Genomic DNA, 12,778 nt, shown 5'->3' on the forward strand with positions numbered 1-12,778 from the left:
TTTGTCTTGCTGTCCTTTAATTTCAGACTGTATTTGCTTGTTTGAAATGATTTTAAATGAAGTTTAAATGCTTACAAATGATTATTAAAAAATCCAGGTAAAGAATTTGAATACAAATGCAAATCCCTTTTAACCATTTGAATGCATAAGTATGAATTTTACATGTTAAATGTGCCTCTACAACCAGTTGACATTGTAACAAACAATTGGCATGCAATCTAACTTATTAAATAGAAACACGAATGCAATCCTTTTTAACCATTTGAATACATAAATATGAAGTTTACATGTTAAATGTGCACCTACAGCCAATAGACAATTTTAAAGATGCTAAGAGACTCCACATGTCACCCTCAAGCAATCGCACTGGCTGTAAACTTGAATGCTGCCCAGTAAGGATTAACGCAGCACTTAAATCTGCTCTCTAGTGGCAGTAATAGTGACCACAAATCAGTAGAATAGTAATGCCCAACAATTTAGGAAAATTATCTTCAAACAACTCTAGCTTCAACAATAAATCTCACACATGAAATCCTCTTTCTTGGATATCAAAATAAAAGTGAAGTCACGATCAATTCACTATCCCACAACAGTGAATTAAACACTCAATTCAGATTCAGAAAACTGATTCAATTGCTTCCCAATGACAGAAATTGATGCAAAGATCAAGAGGAATGAGTCCTCAAGAATTCTCAACCTTCAAACCCTCAAGAAATTTAACAAGTCATTAAAAAACAATAGACAAGAATGAATTCTTTCTCTCCATGAAGTCTCTTTTATAATGCAACTTGGCTTCTTCCTCACAATTTTCACTTAAATTCAAACTTTACTTTTGGTTGCATATTTGAATTTGTAATAATATAAAATGATAATCTTTTCCTCTCAAAACTTGATTTTAATTCCTTGGCATAGGCTTCCATGAATTAAATACATAAATGGACCCTTACAATGATGACTCAACCTTCAACTTAAGTGAAATTATAAAGTTAAATTATAATTTTATAATAAGTCATTTAATGATTTAATAACAATGACCACTAAAATAATAACAATTTCTAAATATGTATTCTTTAAATATGCCATCTGTAACAGGAGTCACGCTTATTATTTCCCCATGTGACCGAATACACTTTCCTAAAATAGAAAGGATCCATCTCAATCACTTAACTTGCCATAAACAGCAGGTGCATGAAACTAAACCCAAACAAAGTCCAGCCTCAGTCAAACGAAGACCAAAGTGGAACAAACCGAATTGTGAAGAAGACAAGACTCTCCCATAGCCAAGCCTCTATGTCAGAAGACTCTCCAACCACAATAATTAGTCTTTTAGGATCATAATAATAGGCTAATCCCTCAAACTCTGATGTTGGCAAAAATGGGACATTGCATCTTGAGGCCCATTTAGCGAAGCACTCAGCAACCTTATTTCATTCTTGTGGGATGTGAACAAAAGGAATAGAATCGAAGTAAGTGGCTTTGTTGAGAATTTGGTCATCCAAAAAAAACCAGTTTCTATGAGAACCTTATCTTATGAGTTTAATTTTTCCAACTACTGTATTGAATTGTACATTCTATCCAATTGAGCATAACATCCATATTATTTTATCATAATTTGCAGTTTATTTTATGTTAAAAAACAAATTGCCCTAGGTACCTTACCTTATAAAGAAAGTTAGTCCAGTTGGTGTATTAAATTTTGCTTAAATTGTGGGTTGAACCTTACACTATTGTTATATTTTGTAGGTTCCTTCAACTATTAAAGAAAATTGTTACAGATGCCTTAATTGATTATAGAAAATTGGTCCAGCCATTGCATTTTTTGATTGCTTACAACTTACTTTGTTCTTGAATTAATTGCTGTATTTTAGAATATGTGCCCCATGGGGACTCACCTCTCTTGCACCACTCACCAATGTTGGGGAGCTTCTATCTTCTGACACACGAATACAAGGAACTAGAAATTTGGCGTATTTGTAGGATGCTGTCATAAATTATAGACCATAAATGTTGTATGATTTTACTTAAGATTAGTTCATTTCAGTCAAAATGTCCAACTCTCTTTCAGCATGTCTGATTTCATCATATTTAGCAGCAACTACATTGGCATAATGTTGTACAGAAGGAAAATATTTATTTCAACATTTCTACAAGGCTAAATAATAAGCATTTCTAGTGTGTAACGATATTGAATTATCTTCTGTTAAGAGGTTTTTGACAGCATTACTAGTGGAGAAGCTTTGGCTTTCGAAGGAGTAGACATAATATGGTAGGATGTATTTTGATTTGTCATATGCTTTAGTTACACAAGTGCTTTTGAATAAAAGCAAAGGTTGGTTGCTAGCTTCTGGTTTTTAGATTGCGAATGGACAGTTTCAGTCACCATTAGATGCATCTACTAAAAGCAAAAGGAAAGCACAACCATTATTATCAGTATTGAACTTCATTACCCTATTTATAATCCTATTTTCTATTTCATGCATGCTATTTTAATCCAAACTTTCTTTTAAAGGAAATAACAGGCCTTCCTATAAAAGACAATAAGTGTTTCTTATAGCAAAGCTTTTCAAAGGGTTTCAGATTGATTGTGACGCAAAATTAAAAGTTTAAAGAAATTCTTGCTTTTTAGAAAAGCTTTTCAAAGGGTTTTGAATTCATTGCGAGGCAAAGTTAAACTTTAAAGAATCATTTACTCAATTCTTATTTTCTTTTTATTTGGTATTTGGGTTTGAGGATGGCAATGGCTGTTAACACTCGATTGCTTTTAGCAGCTGCGTTTGAGAAATTTTGCATTTTAATTACATATTGATTTCCTGTGTGTGTTTAAATAAAGACACCCTTTAGGATTTTATTTCATAAGTATATACTTGTGCTACAGACATCTTAATTTTTTGTCTCACCAGTGGCTATTTTTTAATTTCAGTTTTGCACAGTTTTTTCCTCAAAATTATAATTAAAATACTGTAGAAGTTTAATATTAATTTTGGTTTGTTTTGCCATCGATGCTAAAAATGAAATCTCACTAGTGTTTATTTTTATTTCAATTTGGTGCTGTTTTTGCCCAAAATTGTAATTAAATTAATGCATATTTATTTGTTTCAATTTGGTCTGCTTTACAACAGATCCCACAATGGAAGGGCTGCGAGTTGAACAGTGAATGCTATGGCAGAGAATGGTTCACTATGGTAGAGAATGGTTTGCAAAGTACACCTGAGTGTCAGGTAAGGATATTTACTAATCCTTGCTTAGGCTATGAAACTTGTCAGTGTCTAAACAAATTCATCCAACCATAGTTTATTGTCTTAATAGATTTTATTATTGTTATTTGGATTGCATATTATGTATGCATTTGATTTCAGAATAAGTTAAAAGCACATTAACGACTGAATAGATTATATTTATGGTCACTAGTGAATGTTAATATCGTAATATCTAAAATTAGTCAATCTAAAACTAACATTTAGATATGAATGTCTTGGCTTTTTTTGGCTGGTTTAGACTAAAAAATTACACATGTTTATTATGCTCAGGATGAAAAATATATGCCGACTGTAATGGTTGTTAAACTTGATGAAATAGTTGACATCCTAAGGTGCCTGTGAGAGATGTTAAACTGAAAGTTTAATATATCCAAATGTGTCTCTGCACAAATAGATCAGATTGGGGCAATTTAGTTATGGCAACATATTTCTGGCCTCGCCTTTAATGCAGCCTCCTGTATAATAACATCTTTGTTAGTAAAAAATAAACTATTGAACTGTCAATCATAGAAGTAGAAAATATTAGGTTACAGTTCAAATTGTAATACAATAGTCTCTCCATTACACAAATGTATGAGGAAAAATATTGGTCACATTTCAGATAATATAATAATAGTCTCTCGACTACTCACATATAATTTTACTCTTGACATTATTTTACATCTCTTGCTCTCTCATCCTGATGATGGATCACGTAGTGTGATTTGAAACGTTGATGGCAAAAATTGTTACAATCTAATCCAGAAACTAAGTATCATAACTATTATGGATTGTGGAAATCTGATCGCATTAATGCTCACATATAAGTATAGCAGATTGGGCTCAGTATTAACACAGCCTACTTGTACTATAACATCTTCTTTTATTAATAGCTGCAGAAATATCCTAGTGAAAAGTATGAGGTGACAGTTCAAAGAATACAAACAAAGTCCATGGGAAGACATTAGGTGACATTTCAATTAGTAGAATAACTCTCTCTTCAATACTGTGTGTAGACAGAATTTCATGCTAACCGTGCCTGGCAAATACAAATTTGTTGTCTCTGGCTTTCAATTGTCAGGCTTGCCAGTGTGACACATGATAGTTGAGAAAAATGTTAGTTGGCACTTCAAATTATAAAAGAGTTCCGGACAACTTGCATGCTGGCCCTTCCCAACAGACATATATGGTAATGGCTAAACAATAAACTAAAACGTAAGACTTATAAGATAGTTTTTTTATGCTGGCCCTACTTGCCAGCTACGGTAATGGCTAAACAATAAACTAAAATGTAAGACTAGATGCTGGTCCTACTTGTCAGATATGGTAATGGCTAAACAATAAACTAAAATGTAAGACTTACAAGATAGTTTTGAAAAAAAAAAACTAGATAGTTTTTTAATGCTGGCCCTACTTGCCAGATACGGTAATGGCTAAACAATAAACTCAAATGTAAGACTTATAAGATAGTTTTGAAAACAACCTAAAGTGGCCCCCTTCGTAAGGTATACATTTTAGTTTACTGTTTAGATGTTGCCGACCTATAGATGCAAAAGTATTAGGTGATAATAAAAAATAACTAAGTTACCGATTCGGATTCGGATTCCGAAGCGGATTCCAGAAGCGGATACGGGATGTGGGGATTTTTTTTTTTTGGATGCGGATGCGGGAGGAAACGTATATATATATATAATATTATAATATTAACATATGCAAAGAAATGCAAGAAATATACAAAAACAAATCATTTGATAAAGCATAATATGACTATGAATCTATGATACTTAACAGTTAACTGAAACCTTAAACAAAATTCAAGATATTTCAAAATTCATATGATATTCATATATCAATATCAATATTTGCTTGTCCAACATTAGCGTTTAGTCTTGACTCTTAAACAATAAGTTCAAATAGGTCATGTTCAAGATTCCAACAAAATAAAATTTAAAAACATGGTAAATGATTGAAGTCTGAAGATTCAATCAATCAGAGTCTGACTCTGAATCATAGGGATTTGCAAGAAAATCCAAATTCTCATTGTCATCTCCAACTGCTGAAAGATCATTTGAACCAAGTGTGGTTCCACTTATGCTAGATGCACCACGTGCCACACTAACATCATCACCATCTCCAACTATAACAAGATCGTGAAGTGTTGCATCCAAATCTGCACACTCAGGGGCTACATCCCTAAGCTTTGTTGCCCCTTCCTTGTAATGATCATTCTTACGTGACAAAAGACGCAAGTTGGTGTGGACAAAGACCAAGTCCTCAGCTTTCTTGGAGCCTAACCGGTTGCGCTTCACGGAATGGATAAAGGAGTATGTACTTCAATTCCTTTCAGTAGCAGAAGAACTAGCAACCTATATAGTTGTCACAAAACATACAAATGAAAAGCAAATTAATTTTATAGAATGTGTGAAACACTAAATTATACAATGCGAGTGTAAACATAAAATTTTAAAACAAAATAAAAAACTTACTTGTGATAGGACTTTGATTGCAAGAGGTTGAAGATGCTTGAAAGGTTGACCATACATGTACCACCATGTGATAGCTCCCATTCTATTTTGGTCCTTTAGTGCAAATGGAGAATGCTTTAACCCCGAAGCAAACAACCCAAATTCTTCCCTCACTTTTTCATGCATTTCTTCCAGTGGGAAGAGTCTTGAAAGGGCTTTGTGGCACCCCTTAGCAACCTCCTCATCCGCAAATGGTGCAACTCTACCCGGCATACCAGCTATCTCCTCACTATAGTACCTAGGAGATAAGGCATATGCAAGGAGGTGCAATGGGGTAGTCATCTTATTCCAGCGATGGTTGATAATTGCTTGCACTTGTTTGCATAAGGCTTCACATTGTGTGGGGTCACTCTCATGTGCTTGTATAGAATGTTTTACCTTCTCAACCATGGTGTCCATGCCATCATACACATCCCCTAAGCAAGGTGTATCTGTATCAGCAAAATGGAGCATAGTCATGATGGGCTCGGTGAAATCCAATACATATGCCACACGAGCCCACCAACTCTCATTCAAGATCAAATTCCTGATCCTTTGTGCTCTTTCTGAATTTGAGATCTTCCATACACCCCATTGATGACCGATGACCATTTGACTTAATGCATCTTTTACCTTGAGGAGTCGTCTCATAACGATTGTATGAGATGCAAAGCGGGTCTCAGCAACCTAAGCAAGTTAACAATATGTCAATTGACAATATAATTATAAATTTTAATTTTTAACTAAATTACAAAACCTTGAAACTTAGTAATTTAAAAAAATTAATTTACCTTCAGCAACTCCAATTTGGAGTATGTTCTAAAAATGGATTGTGACATGTGGTGGTTCGTCACAAACATCTGTATGTCCTCCCCCTCTTCATATATTTTCTTCACCCAATCTACTTCAGTGCCAATCCTCTGCATGATCAAGTTAAGGGAGTGAACAGTGCATGGAGTCCAAAAAATATGGTCATACCGACTCTCAACTAAAGCACCTGCACCCCTACAATTTTTGGCATTGTCAGTGACCACCTGTACCACATTCTCACTACCCACCATCTCGATGGCCTCAATGAGAATTCTAGAAATGAATTCCGAATCCTTCACTTGCCCTTCACAATCAATGGCCTTCAAAAACATTGCCCCTTTGGGGGAAATTGCAATCACATTAATTAGTGGCCGATTTCTTGTATCCTTCCAACCATCTGACACAATAGTTAGACCTAAAGTTTTCCAAGATTTTTTGATTGGTTGAAGGTCTCTCTCTATATGTGCCCTCTCTTGTTGCAATAAAGTTGTACGCACCTTTTCATAGCCCGGGCTTGTGTAGTCAACTGGTGATTCTTTGATTGCTGCCACCATTTCCTTCCAATATGGTGATCTCACCAAGTTGAAAGAAAGCCCATTCGCATAGAGGCAACGTGCAATAGCTTCATCAGCGCAGTCTCTTGCCCCCATTTTAAATGCAGTGTCCAATGGGCCTCTTTTACCGGTTGAAATTTCCACTTCTTCCTCATCCTCTTCTGGCACAGGTACCTGGAAGAATGGGTGTTGGGAGGATACCATTGGTTCAGTGGGTGTCTTTGGCTTGCTCTTTGAGGAAGGACCTTGATAGTAGCTTTTTTTTGATCTATTGATCAATGCATCAGTAGCTTCTTGTTCTCTTACAAATGAAAGTATTTCCACGCTAGTCATCCCAGTACCATTTTTGTCTTTGCACATTCCAAATCCTTTGCCAGCAGGATCCATAAAATGAAGCTTCACTCCAGAATATGAGCTATTGAAAGGTTTTCCTTTGTTACTTTGACAATAATTGCACTTCCAATAGTATGAGCCACCTCCTGAAACCTGTGATATCCGTGTTGTATGTCTCCACAAAGGAGAACCTACATCAATTTTGAAATTATCAGTCCCTTCCCCTCCTTGGCCCCCCACTGAACTTTGACTAGCACTACCACCGGTATCCATTCTTGCCTAGTTTTTTGCAACCTATTTTATAAGAAAATAAATAAATTTTAATTAGTTCCTAACAATGATGGACATCAATGATCATGTATACAAGTGGAAAGAAGTGAGAAAAGCTACTAAAATAGATACCCAAAGTTGCTTCTACATATCTTTCAAAAAAAAAATTTGAAAAAAATCTTCAAGAACTTTAAAAAATCATCAAAAACTCAAAAAAATTCATCTAAATACTCAAGAAAAGGATTGATCACTTACCTTGAATGGTTTAAACTTCTTTGAGAAAGCTATCTTTCCCTCTTCGATCAATGCTCTTCGAAAATGCTGAACTTAGCTTCACAATGAAGGAGTGGCTGTAGGTGCAAACAAAATTCTAAAATGACTCTTGTGAATGCTTCTATGTTGTCTTCTAGGGTCGTTTTAGGGTTTTATTGTGAAAAAATGCTTTAAAAAATGCTTTTAGTCACATGTTGTTTCATAGTTTTAAGTTAAAATATACATTATTTTATTAGTTTTCCGCCTAACTCCTGCAGATGCGTTCGGATGCTCCCGGATTCTCTGCGGATGCTGCCCGGAAGCCACCCGCAGGCATCCGGATGTGTGTGGAAGCTCCACGCGCATCTGGATGCTTGCGGGTGGCTTCCGGGCAGCACCCGCAGTGCATCCGGAGGCTTCCCGCATCCGTCCGTATCGGATGCGGAAGCCAGGCACTAGGGCCACAAATCGGTATCTGAGAAAAATAATAAAAATAATCTCTAGCAGCTATTTACATATAGAATTTTAAACTTACCATGCCTGTCAAATGTAGAATTGTTTGTTGTGGGATGAAGTTGTATTGAGATTAGATATTAACTAATTAAAAACTTTAAATACTAGAAATTTAAAATTTGTATATTTTTTGTAATACTTTGAAGTTGGATTCAATAATAAGCAACAATAATTAAATTAAAATATAAAAGAACAAAAGTAAAATTTAAACTATATATAAAAGAGTAAAATTAAAATATAATATAACTAAAAAATAGTTAAGTTTAATGAACCGTCAAGAGGCACGAAATGAAAGGATGAAAGGTTGCAACTTCCTCAAACATGAGATATAAAAGGGAGAGGAACTTAATTTGGAGGGTAATAGGGAAGAAACAAGAAAGAATGGAGCATAAGAATTAAGGAGGGATTAATGGAAGAAGAAAGGAATGGGAAAAAAATAACTCTTTCAAGGGGCTGCAATGATGAAGGGTTGTGACTTTCTAAAGAATGGTAATTTTTAAAGATTGTGACTCTCTCAAAGGGCAGAAACAATGAAGGGCTGTGACTCTTTGAAAGGGTGGTAATTATTAAAGGTTGTGACTCTCGCAAAGGGTAGAAATGATGAAGGGTTGTGACCGTTTGGAAAGGTGGTAATTGTAAAGGATTGTGAACATTGCAAAGGGCAGATGAGATGAAGAGGATTGACTCACCCTCACATTGGGAAGTATATGGGGGGGAAGGTTCCGCTTGAGAAGGACATCCAAAAGGTAGATGAATTTGGGGAATTACATATTATTCTCAAAGGCAACAATGGAAAGTGGTGGTTGATTCTTATGAAAGGTGGTGACCTTCCACGAAGAAAGTACAAAGAAGAATTCATTCCAAGCATTGAAGGAGGAATTATAGTTATTGATCATCACTCATGAATCCATCAAAACAGATCCTACATTCATCCATCAATCATTTATCCCTCAGGAAATCAAGCAAACAATCATTAAATCCACATCAATCATCACTTTATCTTGGGATTAAGAAAACAAACAATTCAGCCCTCAAACATCTCTCTGTCAAATCAGCATTCATTCAATTATCATTCACCGATATATCAAACAACATTCCTTAGATTATCATACAGACAGACACACATACAGACCTACCTACATATGCATGTGAAAGAAGCACACATACAACCTACACACATACACATACACATACAATCACTTAATCAACACTCACCAATACCTCAAGTCATACAATCAGGGAATTCGTTCAATAAATAAATCATTCGTACGAATATCAAGAAATTAAGATCTAATATGTATGTACTCAGATGCATGTATCTGTCTATGTATATGTATGTATGTAGGTTGTGCATGTGTGTATTTATGTAGTTTGTGTATGTGCATGTGTATGTGCACCTGTCATGTGCATATGTAGGTATATGTGTTTGTGTGTCCATGTGTCCGTATGTATGTCTAAGTGTGTATGTGTGCATATGTATGTATGTATGTCTGTTCATATGTGCATATCTATGTACACATGTTCGTATGCGCATACATATGCATGTATAGGTATATGTATATGTATATATTTATACATAGTTCAAAATATCTCAGATATATCTGTGATAAGTCTACTTATGACAATGTTTTTTGGCTCTTGAGAAATAACATCAACCTATCTTGGATATAAGTCATTGCAGAGAACTTAGTAAAATATCGGTGATATTTCTCTAATTTATCACGATAATGAGCAAACTTATCGCCCAATAGCACAGAAAAGAGAAAAACACATTTTTTGATTGGAAAAACAGATTGGAGAGGAGAGAAAGGGCAAAGAGGAGAAATAAGGTTCCAGCAGGATTGGAAAAACAGATTTTTTGACTGGAAAAACAGATTTTTTGACTGGAAAAACAGATTTTAAGTTTCTGATATTTTCATGAGAAGTTTCTGACTTATCTCCAATATTTCCTGATAACATATTTTTTGCCTTTGGCAATAAGTTGCCGATAACGATATTTTGAACTATGTATATATGTATGTATTTAGTTAAGTATGCATATGCATATGTATATGTATGTACGTACATTGTGCATTTGCATATGTATGTGCATCTCTGTGTGCACACACGCTTATGTATGTGTGTATGCATGTATGTTCATATGCACATATGTATGAATGTATTATGTAGGCAACTATTCTCTTAATGTTTTTAAGAGGGCAGTTACCAAATTGTTATCTAAGTCTGTGATCAAATATTAGTAAAGTCTATGATGTAACTGACATCAACATTTACAGACTTTATAAGAGGGCAGCCCCCAAATGATTGTCTGATTCTGCAATCAAATGCTAACTAAATCTACAATGTAACTGAGATCAAAATTTATCAGACAAGGGAGTTTAGTAAAAGTGGAAGCCATTTCAAAGTGGTCTAAGACTTGATTGCAATTGAGACAAGTTTTGTAGTGGTAGTTCAATTTTTGAGAAAGCTTATTAAATCATATTGCACAGCTGCACTTTAGTATTCCATAATGGTAGTTGATAAGCACTCCATATCTGAACTTGTATTCCCATGCTAATTTCCATTTAGTATTGGGCTGATTTTGATAGAATGTCTTAATACAATGGCCTTTACCATATATATATATATATATATAGAAGAAGAAGAAGAAGAAGAAGAAGAAGAAGAAGAAGAAATTGTTTTAACATCCACAAGGCTATGGTTAGGCAAGAGCTTACAACACAATGGTAAATTGTGAGCCTCTTATCTGGGAGGTCTTGGGTTTGAATCTACTCAAACTAAATAAATAACAATAATAATAATTACTGTTGGCTTCGGCCTCTTACCAAGCGAAAAATAAAATAAAAAAATTAGCCTATGGGACCGACCACCAAACTATGTATGTGTATGAGTGTATATGTATATGTATGTGTGTATATATATGTATATGTATGTGTATATATGTATATGTATGTGTATATATATATGCATATGCATATGTATGTATGTGTATATATGTATATATTTATATGCATATGCATATATATGAATGTATGCACATATACTTGTATGATGGAACTTTTGTACCCATGCTAATTCCCATTTAGTTTTGGGCCAATCTTGATGGAGCGTCTTGATACAATGGCCTTTAGTAAAAGATCTCAAATAACTTGACAATGACAGGTGCAGAATCATTACGGAGAGCTTGGAAGGCATCCTAAGAGCCTGGTGTCCACGTCTATATATGTGTATGAATCAAGTATGTGTGTTTGATTTTGTTGCAATTGCCATGGTTGGCATGCATGCAAAATGTGGAAACAAATAATCTATATATATGTATGTATGTACATATATAGTGACTAATACATATACACAAAAATATATATGTAGATATATATCAGATGTCGTAATCATGCCATTGTAATTTCCCTGGTGGACATTCATGTGGAAATTGGAAACACAATGCAAACTTATTGACAAATTCCTCAAAGAGGTGTCATCTCATGGAATGCAGTGATTGCTACATGTGCACAAAATGGTCTTGTTAGAAATTTTCAGGCAAATAAATTTGGCAGATGTAAAGCCAAATTCCAGTTTATTTGTGCATTAATATGAATGTATATACATTTGTATATTTAATTAAGGATGTGTGTAGAATATGCACACTCATGAATAAAGATATTAGATGTAGTAACAAATACCCTGGTAGACATTTATGCATAAAAGGAAGCATATAAAATGTACATGATCTGCTCAAAGAGATGTTATCTCATGGAATGCAATGATTGTAGGATATGTACATAATGGATTTGCTCAAAATGATTTTGGAAGCTTTCAAGCTAATGTGATTGGCAGGTGTAACACCAATTTCCACTGTATGTCATTAGAGATATTTTGTTGTATGCCAAAATTGCCTTGGTAGACATGTATGCCAAAATTGGCAACATAGAGAAGGCATTAAACTCTTTGACAAAATACCTCAAAGGGATAACTGATGGGACACAATGATTGCAGGATATGCGCAAAATGGATTTGTTGAAACTTTCAAGCAAATGCAATTGGCAGGTGTAAATACAAGTTCCACTTTATTTGTGTATTTTTTATGTGTGTGTGTGTGTATGGATGTGTATACATATGCACATAATATCAGATGTTGTAGTCTCAATTGCCCTGATAGACATATATGCGAAAATTGGAAGCATAGAGAAGGCACATCAACTACTTGACTGAATCATATGTACAAAATGCATTAGTTGCAAAGGCTTTAGAAATTTTAAAGAAAATTGCAATCTGCATGTGTGTGTGTGTGTGTAACTATGTGTGTGTG

The 12,778-nt window shown here is 34.6% G+C and overlaps 1 long non-coding RNA gene across 7 annotated transcripts in view; it reads left to right on the forward strand.

Moving 5' to 3' along the window:
- Positions 1–12,778, forward strand: part of LOC149550806 (uncharacterized) — a 43,005-nt gene that overhangs the window by 14,875 nt on the left and 15,352 nt on the right. For all 7 annotated transcript variants that reach the window (XR_016352602.1, XR_016352604.1, XR_016352603.1 and 4 more), the window contains exon 2: positions 3,120–3,218. This is a non-coding gene — a long non-coding RNA (uncharacterized LOC149550806). The remainder of the gene's footprint in view (positions 1–3,119; positions 3,219–12,778) is intronic.

Source organism: Cupressus sempervirens, chromosome 6 (genome assembly GCF_028749045.1).
Source record: "Cupressus sempervirens isolate cs-2001-9-10 chromosome 6, ASM2874904v1, whole genome shotgun sequence".
NCBI lineage: Eukaryota > Viridiplantae > Streptophyta > Pinopsida > Cupressales > Cupressaceae > Cupressus > Cupressus sempervirens.